Here is a 27116-nt window from a genome sequence, read left to right on the forward strand (position 1 = left end):
CTTATCATTATGGAGTCAATTACTTAATAGAAATACTTTATGTAATGGGAAAGAACAATACATTCCTTTAATTTAAAAGCTAAATCACTCAAATCAAACGGGTTCCTTTCCTTTTATATATTTCTTTCTGTAGTACAAAACTACTAAACATAGAGCATTAAAATCATGCATTAGCTTTGTAAATACCAAATTAAATAAAAGGAACAACCAAAATTATTTTCTTCCATAGAAAATATCTCCAATATATGCCCTATATTAGCCTTGAAAAGTTTCTTTTCTTCTCCCCTTATGGCACATAAAAATTTACTAATTAAAACACTGTTTAAATTCTTTAGGTATAGGAAAACCACAAACAATAATACATGTTTGAAAATTCATGCTTATCAATTTAGTCACATACTTTGAATGAAATACATACCTCATGCCTTCATATGTTCACTACTTCTTTATAAACATATGTATAATCACATGATTAACCAAAAACTATAATGCACCGCATTCCAAGCTCACGGCAATGTTTAAAATTGCATCATCCCATACATGCTTGAACCAACACGCCATTTGCTTAATTATGTTGCCAAAATTTATATTAAATTACCTTCATGTATAAGAAATACATTATATTCATTGACAAGCATGTATAAAGTTGATATGCGGAGAACTTAACATATGCATCCCTGAAACATAACTTTAATATATGTTATCACAATCATAGGCACAATATATCCGAATAGTATTGATAAATTATAGGATATGACTAATTTCGTCTCCTACAATCAGAAAGATGTCACGACATGGTTGGATTTTGCAAGAACAATATAACACTTCATGAATCCAACATAACCATTCCTTATATAATTTATCATGAAGACCAAAAAGAAAGATCATACTAGAATTTCATAACCGATGTAGTACGAACCTCTTCATTGGGCTTGTTCGACTGAGGGATCTTAAGAAATTCTCCAATGCAAGGTTAGAACAAATGTAAATACATATACATGCTATGCGAACTATAGATACATAATTGGTTTTAGAAAATTATGTATACTTGCTTGATCAAACAATTGCTGGCACTTATGCAATTGTTTCTTGTCACATTAGCGTATCACCCGTAGCAATTCATATAGAATATAATTCATGGAAAACAATATTAGTTCTTATTCAATAAACATATGCCCATTTAGATACGTATTGCCAAAATATATAAAAATTGGATCCATATTCATGACATACTTAACCGATACATGGTAATCAATGTATTTACATACTCTACAATAATTAGCACATCACTCATGCAATTATATCTTTATCTTATTACCAATTTAAGCTTTCAGGGATCAACCCGAATATATATCAACCAAAATACCATAAACCATCATGGAAATTAAAAGTCAATGAAACAAACCATTTTGCTTTGGTAGATGACTTCGTTCTGCTTGCTAATCGTAGGGCCTCTTCAGTAAGGTCAGAACAAATATAGCATGCTTACAAAAATTGAGATCATCAGTGGCACATGGTAAATCAACCAAAACATTAGCATGAAAATTGAAATAGAAACTCTGAAATATTCCATGATTTTCAATCGTTGTTAATCCAATAAACTGACGCTAATCAAACTTTCTTAGTCATTCCTTTATCAGAACTATTGGTGGTAATCTATTTGACTAATCAAATTGGCTTTTGTTGATCAAGCAAACACACGTAAAATACAAGTGTCATGATAAAAATTTTACATGTAAACCTTGTATATAATTAGTCTTAGAAATTGCAAGCGCATGCAATTTTCCAACACAAGCGATTATTTCCTGTTATATTTGGTTGCTGCTTTGTTCAGAGTTGGAATTCTGAACCTGAGCAGGTTGCAAAGAACCTCCAATACGTTGTCCGAGACATTTACCTTATCCAGTAAAAATTCAACCTTTTCCAAACACACTGATTCCCATGAATTTGAGCTATTCATCATAGAACCCTCCCATTTAAAACTTTTAACATTTGGAGCAAAGGAAACTTAACGACTTGCTGCTAGTTAAAAGAATAATAGAGTTTCCACTGTAAAATACTTTAATACTACGCCTTACATATATGATTCTTTACGAACCTATATCATTATAGGATTCCAATTCCTATATGATTTTTAAATTTCATTCTTCAATTCTATAATTTAATTCATGCTTGATCAAAAGAGCCTCTAAGCGTAGTCCAATTTCCAATTGGCAAGCAAAGGCTATGTTGAAACTGATTTAAACAGTATGGTGATGTTGCCGAGTGTATGTAATAACTTGGATTAAACACATAATATTATATAATCCAATATTAAACCCTAATAGATTTTAATCATATAACCAGTGGCTCTGATACCAATTGTTAGCCTTATTGGTTATACAATTAAAACACAAACGAAGGAGTGACTGACCTGATTCCAATGGTAGTTATCGAAGATGCAGTAGCCATGCAAGTAAGACGTGATCGATAAAACTCCAATCTTTATGTTTGCCGTGACAAACAGAAAACACCAACTTTTCTGTAAACTCCTAGCTTTATGACAATGCTCTATGGGAAGCCTTAGTTGTCGTGTCTAGGGTTAGCAGGGACCGGTGTTTATATACTAGCCAAAAAGTCTTAGATTCCGTCCATAAGGGAAAACTAAAACTCTCCTTTCTTGGCTCTCAAGTAAAATATCATAATCATATATTATTAAGGATTCCATCAATCATATTTCCAATATAAGACACCTTATATAGAATTAATATCTTTAAGAGATTAAATCACAATTAACATTATTCTCCAATATTACATTCCTATTACATGTAGTAGACCACTTAAGGTTGATTTATATTGGATAAATCCAACATAATCATGATGGAAACAGGAATCTATCACAAAATGAATCCCTTGCTGTTTGACTAACATCCCACTCACTTTACCCTTAATCATGTTGTCATTATCAATGCCACCAAAATGGTATACTACACCCCCACCCTCCTCCTCCGAATGGGAGCAGGTCTTTGAGTCCCACCCACCCACAAGAAGGGGAGGCCGGGGGAAGACTACTGGATGGATCTTGAAAAATAGACGATAAGCTTGATTTAAGCGTAAAATATTAATATAGAATGATATTTACTCGTGGTATCTAAAGACGTTTTAGCTAGATCACATGCAGTGTTTCCTATTAAATCTTCCAAGGGACGCAATATGAGTCATTACTAGAGATCTACTTCTGTTTTTTTTGACAACCCTGGATGTATATCCTGATAGTATAGTCAGCCACCCAACTTCTAAGGAAGCAGAAAATTTGAGAAGATTTGTAAGCCCAAGTAGGCCCAATAAGCCTTCAGACCTTACCCATGTGTACTATGTTTCAAATTTTTAACAGTCATGTTACAAGAAACTTTGGTTTTAACATTGTTTATCGTATGTTATGTTATTACCAAGTCAGATGAATTCTTGCCCAAGTCCCCCTTAAGTTTTTTTTTTAAAAAAAAACCAGAAAGTCTTCATGGAACTAGCAAGTAGAAATAAACTTCATTAGGCTTTCTTAGAGCATCTCTAATGCAATCACTATATAAAGACAAACACTGTATAAAATTAGTATAAAACAAATATATGGACAAAATAAATCTCCAATGGATCGGAAAGAGAGTCCCTAAAATATAAAAACTCACCAGATACTTAGTGTATAAACCAACATATAGAGAGGCTATATAGATACTGTCATACTGATATGGTGGCTCTCTTGGACAATTAAAGTGGTAAAGCTGGTCCACCAGGTTAAATGCTGTTGTGCAGCATGAACTCCAAAAGGATTTTTGCATGAAGAAAGGGAAATTTTGGACCATAAGGTAGAATATCATTTTCACTCAAAAATTAATTCAGGTTAAAGTATATAATCTATGGTTTAGAAAATATTTTAAATGTCTACAGTATAAAATTAAATGACTATTAATCTAAACTGAAACATAAAATTTTTTATTTACTTAAATCAAATTATTTAAACTAAGTATTGAGTTAGTGTTTTGTTGATTAGGTATAAAATTATTGTATTTCTTTTAATCTCTCCTAATTAATAAAACACTCATTGTCAATCAAAACCCTATGAAATTATCCTATTCTTGGTTATAATATATTTGTTATTTTGGTAGAATTTTAATACTTTGCGGTATATTTTAATTATAGGACATGCAAAACTATATTGGACATAAAGTGATGAAACGGAGGAATTTTTGAGTAATTCCAATTGGAACAAGTCGTGTGTCCTTCAGGATAATCATATCAAAGTTCCAGGTTTTTATTCCAAATCGTTTGAACGTGGTGAATTAATTAGGGCCCAGCGTAGTGCCGACATATTGACGTTCTAGGCTTAATTTTTTTGAGCATGAAGATGGCATTTTTTTGGAGTTGGTTCCTTCTACAAAGTTGAAGAAGACAACCTAAGCTTTAAAACATAACCTTTTGAGCCAGATTTGGTGTTGATATGGTCATAAAACGTGTTGACTCTGTGGCTGTCCAGATTACCCGATTTGAATAAGGTTCTGTCTCCTAGTTTATTATTTTATTCGGTTTTCTAGATGTGTTGGGAGACCTATTGAAGATTTGTTTCAATCGTGTTTTATATCTTTTCTTCTTAATGGTAATTCTCCCTTTTATTATAATTGTGTGTAATAATCCTCTTTTGGTGATGCAGTGAAATGCACTACTAACTTTTGTATCGAGCAGACTTTGGCTGAGAAAAACACACTTTGGGCTTTGAGTTCTAAAACCTGAAGATAAGGTTATGCAAATAATTGTGAAGTTCTAGATATTGTGAACCAGGTTCAGCAGCCTTAACTATATCAGTAAGAATATATGTTCGTCGAATCGATATCAAACTGTCAACAACAACAACAACAACAACAAAGCCTTTTCCCACTAAGTGGGGTCGGCTATATGAATCCTAGAACGCCATTGCACTCGGTTTTGCGTCATGTCCTCCGTTAGATCCAAGTTTTTATTCTTCTGTTGAGATCTCCATCTAATTCTCCGTTCTCTTGCAAGATAGATCCTAGGTAGCGAAAACGGTCACTTTTTGTGATCTTCGCTAGATTGCTCCGGTCATTAGTGTAGATAAGTATATAAATGGATAGAGATAGGAAAGCAAACACAAGATGTACGTGGTTCACCCAGATTGGCTACGTCCACGGAATAGAGGAGTTCTCATTAATTGTGAAGGGTTTACACAAGTACATAGGTTCAAGCTCTCCTTTAGTGAGTACAAGTGAATGATTTAGTACAAATGACATTAGGAAATATTGTGGGAGAATGATCTCGTAACCACGAAACTTAAGTACCGGAGTGTGGTATCGTCTTGACTTGCCTTATCTGTCTCATAGGTAGATGTGGCATCTTCTCTGGAAGTACTTTTCCTCCATCCAGGGGTGGTATCTGTAACTGGTGGAGATGCACAAGGTAATGTATCAATTTCACTTGAAGCTTACTTGTAGTTTCATGCTTGGTCAAGCGCGATACAAACCATGTAGTAGGAGTCCCCCAAGTCACCGAGCTAGGGTATCTGCTGAAAGAGGTGACAGACAAGGTAAGCAATCAGAGCTCCGGCTGATTGTTCACATTCTCCCTATCTTGCAGGCAGCATGAAGGATAAAGAGAAGAAAAATGAGAAGAGATGATATGGGATACTTTTGCTTTTGAAGAAGTAACTTTCCACAGGCTTATTCTTGAACTGAGCTGGAGGGTTTTCTGGTTTCCTCCAGAGTATAAGGCCGACTGAAGAATTTGAGGGTCAAAACAAGTCTATCAAATCTAGAGTATGTTCGACCCTGCTGATATGGGATACTTTTGCTTTTGACAGAGTAGTGGATGTATCGGCACGTGTGCTGTTACGCTTGTCTCCACATGCTTCCTTGTATCCTTCTCACTTGCCCTAACTGTTCCTCAGGCAGATGTGGTATCTTCCCTGGAAGCCTAAGATGTTGAAGATGAGTACTCGAGAGCAATGCCAGGTAAGTAATTCCAGGCAGTCAATTCCTGGCTGGAAGCTTGATTCCAAGTGCTGACTGATTGCTCTCTTTCTCCTTGTCTTGCAGGTAAGAACAAGGCCAAAGGAAAAGACAGGGAAAAAGCATGATATGGGATACTCTTGCTTTTAACCCTGATGATATGAGATATTCTTGCTCTAGTATAGCTCGTTTACAGAGGTATTATTGGGGGGAAAGAAAGCTGAAAATTTCGAAAGGCTTCGTTGGGAGTGCCCTCTCAGATAAGAGGAAGGGTTGAGCATTTTTGCAGGTCTGCCTGTCCGTTGGGGATGGAGGTCGACATATATAGGAGTCTCCCTAACATCAATTAATAATGCTATTCCTTTACCCTGCTTGGTCATAGCACGGTAGTGGGAGCTGTCAGCTTCACATGTTTTAACTCTGTCAGAGCACTTTGAAAAAGTGGTCTGTGGTATCTGGAAAGCTGATGTTGCGTGTGAAGATTACAGACAAGCTTTATCCAAGGAGATCCAGCTCTTGAAGTTGGGAAAGTGGTGCCTCTTCGGTTTTCGAACAAGCAATCCTGTCGGGGATCTGGCTCTCTAGATTCGGAGAACGATGCCTCTTCGATTTTTGAGAAAGCAATCATGCTGGGGGTCTGGCTCTCGAGATTCGGAGAGCGGTGTCTCTTCGATTTTTGAGAAAGTAATCATGTTGGGAGTCTGGCTCTCGAGATTCAGAGGACGGTGCCTCTTCGATTTTGGGGCAAGCAATCTTGTTGGGAGTGTTTTCTCGAATGTGAGTAAAGGTTGGGCATGTTTGCTAGTCTACCTTGCCACGAAGCACAGAGGTTGACACACAGGGACTTTCCAATTATCCAGCAGTGGTACTGTTCCTTTACCCTCTCTTCGATTTTTGAGAAAGTAATCATGTTGAGAGTCTGGCTCTCGAGATTCGGAGGGCGGTGCCTCTTCGATTTTGGAGCAAGCAATCTTGTTAGGAGTGTTTTCTCGAATGTGAGTAAAGGTTGGGCATGTTTGCTAGTCTACCTTGCCACGAAGCACAGAGGTTGACACACCGGGACTTTCCAATTATCCAGCAGTGGTACTGTTCCTTTACCCTCTCTTCGATTTTTGAGAAAATAATCATGTTGAGAGTCTGGCTCTCGAGATTCGGAGGGCGGTGCCTCTTCGATTTTGGAGCAAGCAATCTTGTTGGGAGTGTTTTCTCGAATGTGAGTAAAGGTTGGGCATGTTTGCTAGTCTACCTTGCCACGAAACACAGAGGTTGACACACCGGGACTTTCCAATTATCCAGCAGTGGTACTGTTCCTTTACCCTTGTGGGTAATAATATGGTAGCTAGACCTTCAAAATTTATGTGTCTAAACTTTGGTAGTGTTGTTTCTTTGCTATTCTTTTACCCTTCTTGGTCAGAGCGATGTAGTGGGAGCTGCAAGCTTCACGTGTCTCAACTTTGTCAGAGAACTTTGGCAAAGTTATCTGTGGTACCCATGAGCTACTGTTGCGTGTGGGAAGTGGGTGATTGAACAGTACGATTCATGTGCTTTCTACTTCGCCAGAAATCTTCGACAGAATGCCCATAATTTCCGCAAAGCTGAGTGTGCGTGTGACAGGTGCTGACGAGGCTGGAAAAGTAGGTGCCTTTTCGATTTCTGAGATCGGCCCTCGTGGTCTCTGAGCAGCCCAGCTTTTGAGAAAGCAAGCCTCTTCGATTTCTGAGATCGGCCTTCGTGGTCTTTGAGCAGCCCAGCTTTTGAGAAAGCCAACGCCTCTTCGATTTCTGAGATCGACCCTCGTGGTCTCTGAGCAGCCCAGCTTTTGAGAAAGCAAACGCCTCTTCGATTTCTGAGCAGGCGCCTCTTCGATTTCTGAAGCTTCGTTGAGTGCAGATTTTTATAGGGGCTGACATTAAGTTCCAAAGCACACTTGAATATCCACCAGTAGAAGCTCCATTCTTGCACTTCTAAGATCTTGATTTGTCCGACCTCTTCTCTCTTCAACACCTTTGAAAATGTCTGGCCCCTCCGACCATCGTTTTGACTTGAACCTTGTTGAAGAGGTAGCCCCGCCTTCTCCAGACAACATATGGCGCCCATCCTTTGTCTCCCCTACTGGTCCTCTTACCGTTGGGGATTCCGTGATGAAGAATAATATGACCGCTGCGGTAGTGGCCAGGAACCTTCTCACTCCCAAAGATAACAGACTACTTTCCAAACGGTCCGATGAGTTGGCTGTTAAGGATTCTCTGGCTCTGAGTGTTCAGTGTGCAGGTTCTGTGTCTAATATGGCCCAACGCCTATTTGCTCGAACCCGCCAAGTTGAATCATTGGCGGCTGAAGTGATGAGTCTCAAACAGGAGATTAGAGGGCTCAAGCATGAGAATAAACAGTTGCACCGGCTCGCACATGACTATGCTACAAACATGAAGAGGAAGCTTGACCAGATGAAGGAATCTGATGGTCAGGTTTTACTTGATCATCAGAGATTTGTGGGTTTGTTCCAAAGGCATTTATTGCCTTCGTCTTCTGGGGCTGAACCGCGTAATGAAGCTCCAAATGATCAACCTCTGACGCCTCCTCCTTCTAGGGTTCTGTCCAGTACTGAGGCTCCGAATGATCCCCCTCCGGTGCCTTCTCTTTCTGGGGCTCTACCGACTACTGAGACTTCTTCTAAGCAACCTTTGTGAAGGCTCCCTCTTGTTTGTTTATTTTGACTCAAGTATATGTACATATTTGTAACTGATCGGGATATCAATAAATCAGCTTTCCTTCATTTCAACGTATTGTGTTAAATACACCAAAGCCTTCTTCGCTAAGTTCTTTGAATTTTCTTTTGTTGAAACTTGTATGTTGAAGCTTTATGAGTGGAGCATGTAGGTTGAGGTAGTGTTCCCTTAATTTCCCGAGTGAGGAAAACTTCTCGGTTAGAGACTTGGAAAATCCAAGTCACTAAGTGGGATCGGCTATATGAATCTTAGAACGCCATTGTGTTCTGTCCTGTGTCATGTCCTCCGTTAGATCCAAGTACTCTAAGTCTTTTCTTAGGGTCTCTTCCAAAGTTTTCCTAGGTCTTCCTCTACCCCTTCGGCCCTGAACCTCTGTCCCATGGTCGCATCTTCTAATCGGAGCGTCAGTATAGGGCTGGGCACGGGCCGGGCCGGGCCCATTTTTGAAGGAACCAGACCGGACCCGGAATTAAAGGAGACGGGGCGGGTCGGGCCGGGCATTACAATTCTGAAAATAGGAACCGAACCTTACCCGGCCCGGTTTAAACGGGCCGGTTCGGTCTGGGTACACGGGTTTTTTTTTTTTTTTTTCCTGTTTAAAAATGTTTGCTGCACATAGAAACTGCACAGATTGCAGTTTTTACACATAACATATTTCACATATTGCAGTTTGAAAAAACTGCACAAATTTCACAGATTCCACAAATTGCAGTTTGAAAAAACTGCACAGATTGCAGTTTCTCAAACTGCACAGATTGCAGTTTGAAAAAAAACTGCACAGATTGCAGTTTCTCAAACTGCACAGATTGCAGTTTCTCAAACTGCACAGATTGCAGTTTGAAAAAACTGCACAAATTGCAGTTTGCATTTTGCAGTGCCAGCTCCAAGTGATAATATCTGCTTCTTCAAATGACCCTTTTCACAAGCATTTCCTTCGGGCAAAGTACCCTGGTTTAATGCAAAAACAAGGAAGCAAAGAAATCAAAAAGTCACTAATGTGAAGCAGTACTTATTAAGTACGAGCAAAGAAGCTACAAAAACCATTATAGTTAAGTATAGTAATTCTGGTCTGTCCAAATATTGAAACATAAGCTGAGACGTAATCAGTTTTTTCGGTTTTTTTCCTTTTCAGCCCTAGTTAGGACACCGCCCTAGTTGCATGTAAGTTCTTCTCCCAAACAGCAGCACTAAAAATTTATTATTTATTACCGCTTGCATCATATGCTTGTACAGCCTAACAGAACAAACTAACAAATGCAGCTATATGTAGTGCTTAAGAACATCTGATTTGATAGTTACTAAATACTTAACTGAATGGATTAACAAGAAGGACAGAAGATCAATTCAATTTTACTCTTGCTCTATAACATCTGTTCAACTTGTAACCAACCAAGAACACATCACAAATGCAAACGAATGTGAATCTTAAGAGGGTCTAATATGCAAAACTCGATTTCACAAGTGCAAGTGGCGTCGAATCAACATGAATTTCAATGCTGCATTCGGAAAGCATGCATAGCAATGCTCACGAGCTTTCGAAAATGGATAATCATAATGCCAAACAAATTGTAACAAACACAAAATTGAAACAAAACCGTCACGATACCACAACATAATCATACATCCACAGCAAAACCATTCATTTGGAAAAGCAGAAATGCATATAAATATCCGTTAATTAAACTTCCAAAATATAACATAAACTGTAGCTCAACAGTCTAAACAGAATTCCAAATCCAAAAGACAGCAACTTTAATCGAAAACCCTAGTGCTCAAAATTCCAAAACAACCCAAACCTAAGCGGTAAGCTGGTTTTACTAATGTGAAAAGGAAAAAAACCGAAAAAACTGATTACGTCTCATTTTCCTGCATTTTCTCAGCAACCAAACACTGCCTAACGGCATTCCAAAAATTACACAAAAACAATTTGACATTTCTCAAGTTGCACAATCCCAATTTTGCCCAAATGAGAAATCAGATGAATTTTCGATAGAAAATGATGAAACAGAGAGAGATACTTACATGCTAGAACGACAAAGATGATGGCCCCCAAGGTTTGTGCAGGGGAAACGATAGGGAGAGGGATTCGAGGGAGAGGGATAGGGAGAGGGGCTCACTCAGGGAGATGGAGTCGAGGGAGAGTCTGAGTCTCTGAGAATCCGAGAGACTCAATGGAAATGCAAGGGGATTAGAGAACGATTCGAGAACGGGGTGGAGTTAGGAAGAGAGATCGAGCTCTGAGACGTGAAATGAGAGGAGTCGGGACTTGGGATTCGAGGGAGAGGGACTCAGTCACTCAGGGAGATGGAGTCGATGGAGAGTCTGAGAATCCGAGAGTGAGGTCTGAGGCTGCTGAGGCTGAGAGATGCTTCTGGAACTCGGGACTCGGGGAAGGTTGGCTAGGGTTGAAAAGTTGAAAACTTGAACTGACGGTTGAGATTGGATGGAGAGATGATATTAAATCTCGTCCGTCCAATCTAACACAAACAGGCCGGTCCGGGTACCCGCGGATCCTATAATTTTGGAACCGGCCCGCCCCTAAAACTTCAATTACCCACCCCGCCCCGCCCCGATCTATTTTTACAAAACTAAGAACCGGCCCGTACCCGCCCCGTACCCGTATTACCCGCCCCTACCCGCGGGTCCAGGACCCGTTTGCCCAGCCCTACGTCAGTAGGCCTTCTTTGCACATGTCCAAACCACCGTAACCGATTTTCTCTCATCTTTCCTTCAATTTCGGCTACTTCTACTTTACCCCGGATATCCTCATTCCTAATCTTATCCTTTCTCGTGTGCCCACACATCCAACGAAGCATCCTCATCTCCGCTACACCCATTTTGTGTACGTGTTGATGCTTCACCGCCCAACATTCTGTGCCATACAGCATCGCCGGCCTTATTGCCGTCCTATAAAATTTTCCCTTGAGCTTCAGTGGCATACGGCGGTCACACAACACGCCGGATGCACTCTTCCACTTCATCCATCCAGCTTGTATTCTATGGTTGAGATCTCCATCTAATTCTCCGTTCTTTTGCAAGATAGATCCTAGGTAACGAAAACGGTCGCTCTTTGGTATTTCTTGATCTCCGATCCTCACCCCTAACTCGTTTTGACCTCCATTTGCACTGAACTTGCACTCCATATATTCTGTCTTTGATCGGCTTAGGCGAAGACCTTTAGATTCCAACACTTCTCTCCAAAGGTTAAGCTTTGCATTTACCCCTTCCTGAGTTTCATCTATCAACACTATATCGTCTGCGAAAAGCATACACCAAGGAATATCATCTTGAATATGTCCTGTTAACTCATCCATTACCAACGCAAAAAGGTAAGGACTTAAGGATGAGCCTTGATGTAATCCTACAGTTATGGGAAAGCTTTCGGTTTGTCCTTCATGAGTTCTTACGGCAGTCTTTGCTCCTTCATACATATCCTGTATAGCTTGGATATATGCTGGATGAGTGTCTTAATCATTCAACTGGTTTGGCAGTCTGAATGTAATATGGGAGTAACCAATCATTGAACACCACACTTGACTGAGAATGTTGATGAAGTAATCTATTTTGACGAAAGAATCAAAGACCCTTTGCTAGTTGAGACTTAAGATAAATAGCCAGCCATAGACTAAAAGAAAATCTTGTCCATCCAGTTGGTCAAGGCTCTTAAGGCAAACTAACTCCATAGCTCTAACCCCATGTATCCAATCGGTCTGTTGCCTATAGAAAGCCCTGTTATCTAGTCAGTCGTCGTCTTTCGGTTGTCAAATGAACCCATATATGCCGTAGAAATTTTGTGATAACCGTTAGTAAGAATTTTCTCAAAAGGGTGAAAGAGTATCCCATAAAGCGTTGATTTGTGTGTTGAGTTGAAAGGTCATTTTCTTGTTCACGATCTATTCTATTTATAGGAATGGTTTATAGCATTGCAACTCCTTAGTATTATCTTTAATTTTCTCGTAAATCTTTCTCCCACCAAAACTCTATCACCACTGAATCTCACCCTCTTGGACTCGGACTAGGATTCTAAACCTAGTCTTATTATGTGATCGATGTACTTTATCCAGAAACCAATCATGATCCTTAAATATTCCTACTTCATTTAAGACTCGACCACTCAATCAACATTATACTATTAGGCCGAAATTCACAGCCTCCTTTTTGGGCCTTCTACCAACTTGGCCCAAACCAAGATTTCAGGCCCAAACACCTTCCTCATATCAAGCTTCTTGCCCGTCTTGGCGCACTGGTCGTAGGGCATGATCAAGTAGTGGTAGGCGACGTAGAAGCCGGAGAGGTGGTTCGCCGGGGTTTTGGCGTCGTTGGTGCTGATATATATCTGTAAGTACGACGCCGTATTTGCCAAAGATGTCGTACAATCTCCTTGCTAGAGATGTTGAAGGGGAGGTTGTGGACGAACAAGACACAGTTGACTTCTGGGGGCAGACGGGTGGTGCCCCGTTGGACCGACATATTTAGTAACGCCAACTGTGATTCTCTATCTATTCTATGTGGGAAAGGAACTCCAACTGGGAATATGATTCCTCTCCTTACAAGTAGAGAATACGTAATACCCTTAAACTGTAATATTAATTGAGTAAAAGTCAACGAAGAGTCGATCTCTCAGAAGTTCAGGGGTGATTATTTTCGATAGAATAGAACGGTCAACGGCCTGTTTGTGCTATCACCCTCATCATTCATGCCGAGTCAAACCTTTTTTGTTTATATCCCGACTGATAACAATTTATTATAGTTTATAGGTTAAAGGCTAATACATCCAAGTTTATAGGTTAAAGGCTAATACGTCCAAGTTATCCAATTTATTTCGCGTACAAATAACAATTTATTATATGTTGATACTGCATTTGCAATTTGCAGGAAAGAGTTCATGGCCAGAGCTAGTGGGGACTAGAGGAGAGGAGGCGGTAGCGATTATAATCAAAGAGAATCCATCGGTCAGAGCCCACACCATATATCTGTACACCATGTATCCACCATCGTTCTGCGCTCTCACCCAAGACCTCCGTTTTAACAGGATTCTCATCTTCATTGATCAACGATGTCTTGTTGCTCTACCACCCAAGATAGGATAACAATATCTCCAGGGCTTTAATTAAGTTGAGATTGCAAGCAGCAAAGAAAATAATTGAACGCTCTGCAGCTTGTGCTGTGTATTTGTTAATTTTGTTATTCTAAATGTCAATCATCGATTAAAACTCTCTGCAAATCAATGGCTTGGACTATCTTCTTTTCGACCTTTTTTTGTCGAACAACTCATTTTAGGACTATCAATGGCGAGGTGGTGGGGCTGTGCGTTGGTGATCTGATGCCGGAAAGGAACTGAGTGCAGCTTAGCTAGGTTGCATGGACACTGACACGGATACGGCGACGACGTGCGACACAGCAAAACTCAAAAAATAAGAACACAAACACGGTTAGAACATGGCGATTAAAATGTAACAAATATTATTACTTCGAATTCATAATACAACAAAGTACTCGTGTGCATCAAATTCATTCATCATACATAATAATTAAAACAAAAACATAATAATTAAAAAAACACATGATTCGAGTCTCAATGATTTGGAAACACAAGATTAGGTAGAGTTTGGAGAGAAAGAGAACTGAAGAGAACTAGAGTCGGGAGCAGAGAGCCTAGAGGCGCCATGAAGAAAACAACAGATACCCTTACCTTACTTGTCTATACGAGGAGATTTTAATCACTTTTTTTCTTTGTTGCCCACCGGATGTTTTAGCGTAACGGGCCGTAGAAAAAGCGCAAAAGCACACTCCCTTTCCTTGATAACAGACCCAACGCTAAAAAATAAATTTAAGTTAAGGGGTCAGGAAGTTGTAGGTTTAGAGGTTTTGTTATTTATAAAACTGCTCCAAAATATTTTTTTTATATTTGCAAAAATGCCCTTGTAGTGTCTTGACCGTGTCCGTGTCTAGACTCCAAGGCTTCATCAATGTTGTTTTTGGTTTTTAACTATCAAACTAAACCCAAATGATAACATGACAGAAATAATAGGCAGACGAAACTGGTAACAACCCGAAGCAAATTAAATCACAAAGGAATGAACATGCTTTGAACCTCACATACGAATGAACAAACAAACGAACAACAAAATATGAAAGTATTAACATTAGTAAATAAACAAGAATACCAGAATGGCTACAAAACTTCTAAGACTACATCATTATTATCTAATAATTTTTCGAGTTAAAAAGCACCTATTTATAGAGAAAACTAAAACAAACCCTAATACTTTTAATGGGCAAGAAAACCTAATGCTAGGAAAAATAACTAATATAATGAGGATAATGTTAGGGAGACCAAATTTTTAAAGAAGACTAAGGGCTCGTTTGTAAGTGCTTTTAAAATAGATGAACTTTTGATGAAATGTTTTTGAGGCCAGTCCTTATTAAAAATGCAAGTGAAATCTTAAAAATCACTTTAAGTATTTTCTACAAGAAGCACCAATTATTATGTTCTTCTTGTAAAGATTTTGGAAACCAAACATATTTTCTCCAATAGCGTTTTTAGTCATATTAAAAGCGCTTCCAAACGAGCCATAAATATCATTGTCGAATTTTTTCAAACACATTTTTTAGCCCGTGTATCAGTGTTAAGGTTACTGTCGCAAATTTTGTGTTTAGTATGTTTGTGGGGAGATTTATTTATTTAAGTAAAATGATATTGAGAGAGTGAAGATTTGGACTAAGCCACTAATGGATCATCCAACACAGTTATCGAATTTTGTCATCCATGTAAGATTTGAGTTTAAAAAATTTTATTTAGTAGAAAGTACGTAATACTACTAAATTATATTGCTAATTGAGTAAAAGTCAACGAACAGTCGATCTCTCTACTCCATAAGAGATTGTTATTCGAAAGAAAAGAAACGGTCAACGGCCTGTTTGTGCTCTCACCTTCATTATTCATGCGAGGTCAAACCTTATAGTTTATATCCCAATTAATAAAAAACTATAGTTTTATAGGCTAAAGGTAGTATAACCCCTTACAAATACCCATCTGCTCCATCAAAACTCTTTACCAGATCATATTCACAAAGTGATATATCATCATATCAACTATCAAGATGGCAAGTCGCAGATGTTCTATTGATAACACATACAGACATGATAACCAGATCAACTGGATAATTGTGTGTATTTTAATTGATTAATTATATTGTGTAATTTGTATTAATATATATATATATATATATATGTATATATATATATGTTGTTATTGCATTTGCACTTTGCAGGAAAGAGTTCATGGCCGGAGCTAGTGGGGACTAGAGGAGAGGAGGCAGTAACCATTATTATGAAAGAAAATCCATCGGTCAGAGCCTACACCATGAACCTGTACAACTCCTCTATCTCCTAACAACTCTGTTATGACAAGATTCGAGTCTTCATTGATCAACGAGGTCTTGTCGCTCTACCACCCAAGATAGAATAACATACACACACACACACACACACACACACACACACACACACACACACACACACACTTGAAGGATTCTGATTACTATATCTCCAGGGCTTTAAATAAGTTGAGAATGCAAGCACCAAAGAAATTGAACGCTGTGCAACTTGTGCTGTGTATATATTATTTCTGTTATTCTAAATGGTAATCTTGGATTAAAACTCTCTACAAATCAATGGCTACAAATATTTTCTTTTTGAATTTTTGTCAAACAACTAATTTCATTAAAAATATACTAAAACAAAGTGAGAAAAGTCCAAAGACAATCTACAACACTAGAGTAAAAGTGCAGCCCAATTAAGGAAAACAAGGAAGCAACACCAAAAGTGAGGCCATAACAATCCTTAAAGAAAACCCTAGACCTAGAAATGTAAACTAACCTCCTCCACCAAAATAGCCCCACCACCATTGCAAAGTCGCCATCACTGGGTAGAAGAACCAATGAACTGAAGGATAAACGAAAAATAGGGGTGCAAGCTACCCGCGCTAAGTCCCATAATCCTACCAGATACTGCACTTAAGCAACCATCAAAACCCAAAGCACACCTCCAACGGAAACCTAGGAAGGAAGAACCAAAAGAGACGAATAGTCGAAACAAATGGACAGCAGTTAAGAACAACAATTTAGAAAGAAAAGGCTTGAATCCTTATCATGAAACAAGGTCTATCATTGATGGAGACAAAGCTCAAGAAAAATGAGACAAGCTCAGAGCAAATTACCAAAAAACAAGGGCCAAAGATAAAGAAAAGGAAGAACGAGGTGGGAATTAGGAAGGGCCGGCGACTAAAGCTAGGATTGGAATTCTGTGTTCTTGGCTTTGGGCGAGAGAGAGGGGGTGTTGAAGCTAGGTTTTTTTATCTACTTTTTTCTCTTTGTTCTGTATATGCTTCTAAAAGTATGATTCAAGTTCTTATTAGAGAGAATAAATTTTGTAAACTAAATGATGTGGTTGTTGATAATTAGATTATTAAGTATTGAGTAACGTGCTTTTTTCTTATTGACATGACATCATTTAATTTTTAAATTTAATTTAAAATTTTTGTCTCTCTAACTTACCAATTGTAATTAATAGCAGCAATTGATATTATTTAGAATCTAGTTCAACATGATTGGATTACAACCAAAAAATTCTTTTGCAAAGTCAAAAGGTCAAATAGCGAATGTATAAAGGTGTTTCAGGTCGAGTCTTTCACACCAAATTAAACAAAGGGATAATTTGATTGCGGTCCCTAATCCTTAACATTTTTTTATTAAAACCTTAATAGTATTCAAAGTTTGATCAAGGTCCCTTGACTTTGTACACCTCATTATATTACTATTAATATTTATATTCTTATAGTTTTGCAATTTATTGTTTAATATTTTATGAGATTTATAATCTTATAAATTTACAATCCTTCATTATAATACTATTAGAAACGGTTATAATAAAAAAAATTCAAACATTTTAATTGAATAAATGGATAAAAACTATGTAAAAATAAGAAATAATAAATGGCAAAAGAATGTATCCATAGTGTTAAAACAAATTGGTACATTTTACAAAAAAATTGGTACATTTCACATATAACAAAGTGGTACATTAATAAAGAAGAATGGGTACATCATAAATAAATTAGGGTACAAATAAAAGATTAAAAATTATGAGTACAAATGAATTTTTAAAAATATAGGTGTTAAAAAAAATTAATAAATGGGTACAAAATAAAACTAAAAAGAAAATACTACAAATTTAAAAAAAAAATGTTGCAAATTAAAAGTGGGTACAAACTAAAAATATAAATATATGGTACAAAGTTTAGGCATAAAACATAAATATACCATATGTAATTTTTCTATCATTGATTAAATATACAATGTCACGTGATGATATACACATGGGTACAAACACAAATAAAACTTAAAAAAATATGGGCACAAAAAGAAACTAATATATGGGTACAAATTAAAAATGAAAAGAAAATTGGTACAAATTAAAAAATATTTGCAAATTAAAAATTGGTACAAACTAAAAATAAAAATATATGATAAAAAATTTAGCCATAAATATAAATATACTAATTGTAACAGTTTTAACACTAAAGGAATATATTTAAAAATAAAAATATTTTTGTAGACATCGAAATTTCGGTAAATAAATGTTGACCGATAAATCAAAGTGTCAACGCTCATGTATTACATAAATTTTACACGTAGCGTGTGACTCAACGAAAATTGAAATGAGTTGGAAAAGTCATCAAATAGGACACGTGTCAACACCTGGCAGAAACGACTTATTTCATCCGGGATATTATATTCAAAATTAGGCCTTGGAAAATTCTATAAATATAAGCCCATTTCATTCATTTAAGGGGAATTCATATTACACCTTGAAGCTCTGAAGCTCTGAAACTCCGAAGCTCTCAAGCATCCAGGTTCCCGAAGAATCGAGAAAGCTCTCTTCGTTCTTCGTTCATCGTTCTTCCAAGATCAAGCCCAAACGGCCCTTTGGATCAACAATCATCCACCAATTCAAGATCAAGCCCCGACGGCCCTTGAAGAAAGTGTTCTTCGTTCTTCGTTCGTTCTTCGTTCATCGTTCTTCCAAGATCAAGCCCAAACGGCCCTTTGGATCAACAATCATCCACCAATTCAAGATCAAGCCCCGACGGCCCTTGAAGAAAGTGTTCTTCGTTCTTCGTTCATCGTTCTTTCAAGATCAAGCCCCGACGGCCCTTGAAGAAAGCCCCATCGTTCATCATCCGTTCATCCAAGATCAAGCCCCAACGGCCCCTTTGGATTAACAACGTCGACAAATCCACACATCCAACCGTCCTTCAAGATCAAGCCCAAAAGCTCTTGAAGATCCGTTCATCACTGTTCTTCAAGATCAAGCCCAAAAGCCCTTGAAGATCCGCTCAAATCCACCTTCAAAGATCAAGCCCACGACCATTTGAAGAAACTTCCAACTGTTCATCCAAGATCAAGCCTCGACGCCCCTTGGATCAACGAAACATCCACGAATCAACACCTTACGGAGATTGAATCAGAGGATCAAAATAGAGAGAGATTGTAACCCAAAATCATCAAATACAAATATTTTGTTTGTGCACGTTGTTCTTGTCTCTTTCGTTTCAGGAATTTTCCGTGTTCACAAATTGGCACGCCCAGTGGGACAATCTCTGCCTCTCATCTCTTTCTCCGTTCAAAGAATCCAAACACACCTCAAAGTCAATGGCATTAAGCAAGGGACAAGCCGTTCTCGCAACCACTGAGGGAAGGATCCTAAGCACTTCTGCCGCAAACGGACAATCCATTGGCGCCACAACCGCTCCTCAACATGCCACTTCAAAATTGGTGCCGCTAAAAGAGCGAGGGGAGCATCAAAGGTGTGAGTCTGTCATCAACCTGACCTTGCTGGGGGCACCGAAGCATGCTGCTGAGGCACACAAGTTGACATCCCAAAGCACCCAACGACGTTCTTCATCAGCATCCTGGATGTCTAAAGGAAAGTCATGTCTATTGGTCGCACAAGTCATGACTATCGGCGTTACCTCCGTTGAAGAACAACTGGCTCAAATGAATGAAGCGATCGCAAGGCTAACCCGAACTGTGGAAGAAAAAGACTTGCAAATTGCAGCACTAGTCAACCGACTGGAGGCGCAGGACGGCGATAAACCCGACCCAGAGAATGATCCACTAAAGAGAAGAGATGACGAAGAAGATGAGCCTCAGGTGGAGAAAAACGATGCAAAGCCGAAGCCAGACCAAGCAGCGGCACTTATGGGATCTCTTTCTATCCAGCAGCTGCAAGAGATGATCACCAACACCATCAAGGCACAGTACGAAGGGAGCTCAAATACCCCCGGGTTGTACTCAAAGCCGTATTCAAAGAAGATCGACGCCTTAAGGATGCCGAATGGTTATCAACCACCAAAGTTCATGCAATTTGATGGAAAGGGAAACCCGAAACAGCACGTTGCCCACTTCGTTGAAACTTGCAACAACGCAGGAACCGAAGGGGATTACCTCGCCAAGCAGTTTGTGCGCTCGCTGAAAGGAAACGCCTTTGAGTGGTACACAGACCTAGAGCCTGAGTCCATCAACAGCTGGGAGCAGTTAGAGCGGGAATTCCTCAACCGCTTCTATAGTACCCGCCGCACTGTGAGCATGCTAGAGCTGACGAGCACGAAGCAATGGAAGGAAGAACCAGTCATGGACTACATCAACCGATGGCGTAATCTAAGCCTCGACTGTAAGGACAGACTCTCCGAGATTTCTTCAATCGAGATGTGCATCCAAGGCATGCAATGGGGTTTGCAATACATCCTTCAAGGCATTAAACCACGGACCTTCGAGGAATTGGCTACTCGCGCCCATGACATGGAGTTGAGCATCGCCCATCATGGGAAGAAAGAATCGATCGCCGACTACAAGAACGACAAAGTTCTTGGGACAAAGGTGGAAAAGGCTGCATGGAAACCCACCAAGGAAGCGATGACGGTCAACACATCTCCCGTCAAAATATCCACACGAGGCAAGGCGATTCAAACCGAAGCTTTTCGTGATCAAGAGACACGTAGACGCACTTTGAAGGAGCTTGAGGAGAAGACTTATCAATTCCCCGACTCTGATGTGGTTGCCATGCTAGATGACCTGTTGGACAAGAAGGTGATCAGTTTGCCTGAGTGCAGACGGCCGGAAGAGATGAATCGTACTGACAGTCCAAGATACTGTAAATTCCACCGCTTCATCAGTCATCCGACAGAAAAGTGCTTCGTGCTGAAAGATCTCATCATGAAGCTGGCTCAGAAAGGAATCATCGAGCTAGATCTTGACGATGTGGTGAAGTCAAACTATACCACCTTCACTTCTGGCTCTTCCGACTCAAAATTTTCACCTCAACCGCTGGGGGCATCGTCCAAGACAAGCAAAGTTGAAGGATGGACTCAAGTCACTCCTAACAAATTGCACAAGAAGCATACGTCTTCTCCACATGTCCGCCAATCGGAAAGGGGGCAAAGCAGCTCTTGTCAACCTTCAAAGCAACATGAACGTGTTGAAGATGATGAAATTTCGACACATAGATCGTCCATCCCCATCACGATGCGTGATTTCTTTCCTGAAGACTTCTTCAATCACTCAGTCAAGGCTCCTTACTATGAAGATTGCGAGGAACGGCTTTCCCGGATCGCTTGACGAACCAACAAAAGCTCCTGGTCTGCAAGAGCCTAAACTGCAAGACACAAGGCTCCTCGCCTGCACGAGCCTAAACTGCATGGCACAACGCTCCTGGTCTGCACGAGCATAAAAGGCAACGCCAACGCCCCTTGCCTGCATGAGTTAAAACTGCAACACGGCACCAAATGCTCCTTGTTCACACGAGCCTAAACTGCACGAACCAAAGCTCTTTGTTTGCACGAGCCTAAACTGCATGGCACAACGCTCCTGGTCTGCACGAGCATAAAAGGCAACACCAACGCTCCTTGCCTGCACGAGCTGAAACTGCAACACGACACCAAATGCTCATTGTCTGCATGAGTTAAAACTGCAAACGGCACAAACAGAAAATACCAAAAACATGTATGTATTTGAACTACGTTTTGACTTGATCTCTTTCTTTGAAAGGGTACGTAGGCAGCTGGAATATTTAATTTCGAGTTCAGTCATATCAAAATAAAAAAAAATGTTTTATTAAAGAAAAGAAAAAAAAAATACATATGTTTTATGTATTTACAAAAAAATATATTTATTTATTACAGCTTCAAAAAAATAAAAATAAAAAAAATCAAAATGTCAGCAAAAGACCCAAATGCCAGGCCTATCCCTTCGCCAAAATGTCTGCTTCTTCTTCTTCCAGGCCCAGGCCTCCCTCCATTTCACAGGCCCAGATGCCAAGAGCCCAACTCTCGTGGCCCGCCCGAGCAGCAGCTAAAAGAGCACCAATCTCAAAAACACCCTCATCCCCAACTTCCAAACGGCTTCTGGGTTTTCCCCACGTCATCAGGAGACTCTCTCACCGAGCCTACTCGAATTCCCGTCACTCACCCTCAGCCCGGTGACGCCGTTGAACGACCAGTTCGACAAGTCGGCGTCGTCGCCGTCACTGGGAAATTCTTCGTCGGAGGAGGACAGGGCGATTGCGGAGAAATGATTTTACTTGCACCCGTCGTCGAGGGCTACGACGACTCCGAGAGACCCAGAGCTGCGACTTCTGCCTCTGTTTCCGGTCATTTCGCCGAGAGTTTCTGGGTCGTCTTCTTGATCAAATGATGAGTAGAGAGAAAGAGCGAGCATAGGCGAGATCCAGGCCATGAGGGACCTGAGAGAACACTTTGCCAGCTGCCTTTGTTCAACGTTTTGCTTCCTCCTTATTGGGTTTCCTTCTGATTTCTACAATGGATGCCGACGAATCTGACGACTTGGGCAGAGAAGCAGAGACGTCCGATACTGAGATCACAGGAGAAGGAGGAGGGAGAAGAAAATCCAGGTTCAAAAAGAAGATCGGGATCCGTACTGGATCCTGGCTCGTCTGTCTCCTTCTCTACCGTGATTACATCGTCCAAGCCACCATCAAGGATCTCAAGGATGAAGGCGAGACGAATCATCTAGGAGCGTTAGTAGAGGCAGCAGAGTCATGCCTCCGTCTCTTCTAGGCCGATCTCTTCAACTGCAACTCTAAACCTACCACTGTTCTGAAGCACGACGTACGACCCGGCTACCGACCCGGTCGGAAAACATCTCTTCTGGGTTTCACGTTCTTGGGGCTGAAACGGTCTTTTTGGAGATAAGGGTCGTCGAACACAGCGGCGCCATTTCCCAGTTTCCTACGGCGGCGATCTCTGAACTGTTCGGCGATTCGAGTTCTCTAGTAAATTTCACTTTCAGTGTTTTCCTTTTCCATCCGTTGATTCCGTTCAAATTTCAAATTAGTCTTCGAGAGGTATACAAAAGATGATAGGATCCTTTCTCACCAGAACACTTGTGATGACTCTTGGGTATGCTTATCCGGCTTATGAATGCTACAAAACTGTTGAAAAGAACAAGCCAGAGATTGAACAGCTTCGCTTTTGGTGCCAGTATTGGATTTTGGTGGCTGTTTTGACTGTTTGTGAAAGAGTCGGTTATGCTTTTGTTTCGTGGGTTCCAATGTATAGCGAAGCTAAGTTGCTCTTCGTCATATATCTGTGGTTTCCTAAAACAAAGGGTACGAGCTATGTGTATGATTCCTTCTTTAGACCATATCTTGCGAAGCATGAAAATGAAATCGATAGGAACTTGTTGGAACTAAGAACTAGAGCTGGTGACATGGCAATTTTGCATTGGCAAAGAGCTGCAAGCTATAGTCAGACGAGAATATTTGACTTTTGCAGTATGTTGCCGCACAATCGACACCAAGGCCTCGCCCTACGCAGCCACAACAAGGTGTTAGGAGCCAACCCCCTGCCGATCCAGCTTCAAATCGCCAACCAGCTGCAACAACGCAAGCACAACCCGAAGAACCACCATCTCCCACTTCCAGTACTTCTTCAAGCAAGGACCAAAAGGAGGTAGCCGAGGCCTTAGCACCTTCACCAAACCCTAAACCTGCCATGCAAGCAGCAGGTTCAGTTACTTTAAAAGCAACAACAACAGCAGCTACGGAGCCGATCAGAAGATGGTGTACGCCAACAGTGGGGACTGTGTACAAGGCGGTGCTGGACGACGGGAGCACAATGGCGGTGAAGCGGCTCAAGGACGCGAACCCGTGCGAGAGAAAGGAGTTTGAGCAGTACATGGATGTGATTGGGAAGGAATCGGGGTCCGGGCAGAATTCCATTGGATTGGACTACAAGGATCAGCTTGGTGTTGGGTGCAGCTCGTGGGCTTGCCAGGATTCATGAGGTGTTCAGCTCTGCAAAAGTACCGCATGCCAATGTCAAAATCTTCCAACGTCCGGCGTCGCTTGCATTTCCTCCCTGCACCATGTGGGGAATATATATAAAAAAATGAAAGGGGACAAACCAGTCTGGAAAGAAGAAGAAATGGTGGAATATAGGTGGATCAGCACCAGCATGTGCAAAAAAAAAAAAAAAAAAAAAAAAAGAAAGAAAGAAACGTCTGGCACCATGTGCAGGAAAAGAAAGAGCACCATGTGCAGAAAAAGAAAGAAAGAAACGTCTGGCACCATGTGCAGAAAAAGAAAAAAATATATATATATATATATATATGTATATGTATATATATATATATATATATATATATAAAGAAGTAAATGGATCCTTGGTGGCTAGCACCATGCAAAAAAAAGGGAAAAGGTTTTGGAATGGTGGATCAGTCCATGTGAAAAATTAATATGTATGTATGTGTGTGTGTGCATAATATTATGCATGTTTACGGCAAAAAAAATGCATCGAGAGAAATAAAGTCCGTTTTATTCATTTTTTCTGGAAATTTTACATAAATTTGCATTATACATACTTAAAAAAAAAATCAAGTTTACAAGAGGGGATCTTCAAGGACGATCAGGTGGCGCCTCACAACTCGGCAGAGCTCCAGGAAGAGAAGGCGTCGGAGGTTGGCTGTTTGAAGCCTCAGCAGTCGGTACAGCCCCAGAAGACGAAGGTAAATGCTGCTGGAACAAACCCACAAACCTCCGATGATCAAGTAAAATCTGACCATCAGATTCCTGCATCTGGTCAATTTTCCTCTTCATGTTTGTGGCATAGTTGTGTGCAAGCTTGTGCAACTGTTTATTCTCATGCTTGAGCCCTCTGATCTCCTGTTTGAGACTCATCACTTCAGCCGCCAACGATTCAACTTGACGGGTTCGAGCAAATAGGCGTTGGGCCATGTTGGACACAGAACCCGCACACTGCACACTAAGAGCCAGGGACTCCTTAACAGCCAACTCATCAGACCGCCTGGAAAGTAGTCTGTTATCTTTGGGAGTGACAAGGTTCCGGGCCACCACCGCAGCGGTCATATCATTCTTCATCACCGAATCCCCAACAGTAAGAGGACCAGTAGGGGATATGAAGGATGGGCGCCATATGTTGTCTGGAGAAGGCGGGACTGCCTCTTCACCAAGATTCAAGTCAAAACGACGATCGGAGGGCCCTGACATTTTCAAAGTGTTGAAGAAAGAAGAGGTCGGACAAATCAAGATCTTAGAAGTGCAAGAGGGGAGTTTTCACAAGCGAAAATTCAAGTGTGCTTTGAAACGAACTGCATGCCTCTATAAAAAATCAGCACTCGACGGGATTTCAGATATCGAAGAGGCGAGCTCAGAATTCGAAGAGGCCATTCAAAAATCGAAGAGGCAAGCTCAGAAATCGGAGAAGCATCTTGCTTTTCCAGACGCGTCAACACCCGTCACACGCAAACTCAGCTTTGCGGAAATCACGGGCAATTTGTTAAAGCGCCAATCCCAGATATCGAAGAGGCGCCAGTCTTTTCAGCCTCGTCATCACCTGTCATATGCACACTCAACTTTGCGCAAATCACGGGCAATTTGTCGAAGATTTTCGGTGAAGGAGAAAGCACGTGAAATTTTACTGTTCAATCACGCGTTAGTTGTCGACACGAGTGAAAGAATAGTACCTCTACAAGTATTAAAGAACTTCCTATAAACTGTCTACCTTCACCCTACATAGTAAGGCAGACATACATAACATTTCTTCATCTCAAAAAATGCTTTCCCAACGAAACCTCTCGAGTCATTCAGTGTTCCTTATTCCTTGGGGTACCTCTGCAAGCCAATGACTCCAAAGCAAAAGTATCTCATATCACCAGGGTAGAAAGCAAGAGTATCTCATATCATGCGTTCTCTCTGTCCTTTCCTTTGTCCTTGTTCTTACCTACAAAGACAAGGATAAAGAAAACAATATGCCGGAACTTCCACTCAAACTCGGGTAAGGAACCGACTGCTTGGAACCCTTCCCTGATTGCCTACCTAGCACTGCTCTCGAGTACTCGTTTCGCACTGCTGCTGTACTTCCAAAGAAGCTGCCACATCTGCCTGGAGAACAGATAAGGCAAGTGAAAATGATACCTTGCAGCATGTGGAGACAAGGTGCAGAAGGAACAAGCAAAGAAGAATGCGGTTTGCACAGTCAACTCAGCAGAAGGAGTCCGAACTGAGGAACTCGAGAAGCTGCCATATCTGCCTGAAGAAACAAGCAGAGAAGAATGCAGCATGCACAGCCAACTCGGCAGAAAGAGTCTGAGATGAAGAACTCGTTTTGACCCTCAAATTCTTGGGTCGACTTACTAGGCGTTGTGGGCTGCACGTGCCGATTCACCACCCTTGAATCGAATCCTTAAAGATCAAGTCACCAACTGGAAGAAGAGTTCATCAATCTTGAAGATCATACCGTTGACCAAACCGCTCAGGTGTGAATTAGAAAGATTGAACAAAGAAACAGGTTGTCACATTTACCTCGTGCCTGCTTGTCATGTGTTCGAGTCAACCTTCAAGAATCAAGCCTCAACGGCCCTTGAAGAAGCTTTCAGCCAAATTCGAAATCAAGCATCGACGGCCCTGGAAGAAATCACAAGTCTGATTCAAGATCAAGTGTCTACCACCCTTGAATCAAAACCTAGTTCAAGATCAAAGCTGTGGAAAGTCAACAAGCGCAACAAAATACGTGCCGATTCATCCACTACCAAAGCCAAAAATCATTTACCACATGAAGCTCATTGTGGCCCAATTTCAACCTTCAAGATCAAGCCTCGACGATCCTTGAAGAAATTTCAAACAAAAGTTCAAGAACAAGCCTCAACGGCCCTTGAAGAAATCTCAAGCCCAATTCAAGATCAAGCCTCAACGGCCCTTGAAGAAATCTCCAGCCCAATTCAAGATCAAGCCTCGATGGCCCTTGGATCGACATCTATAATAAGGGACTTCAAAACGCATCTCCTACACGTGACAAGCACAT

At 40.5% G+C, this 27116-nt stretch overlaps 1 pseudogene; it reads left to right on the forward strand.

Annotated features, from left to right (window-relative positions):
- Window positions 1–22678: 22678 nt before the first annotated feature.
- LOC139190524 (putative HVA22-like protein g) lies at window positions 22679–24264 on the forward strand (annotated as a pseudogene).
- The last annotated feature ends 2852 nt before the right edge of the window (window positions 24265–27116 follow it).

Source organism: Malus domestica, chromosome 13 (genome assembly GCF_042453785.1).
Source record: "Malus domestica chromosome 13, GDT2T_hap1".
NCBI lineage: Eukaryota > Viridiplantae > Streptophyta > Magnoliopsida > Rosales > Rosaceae > Malus > Malus domestica.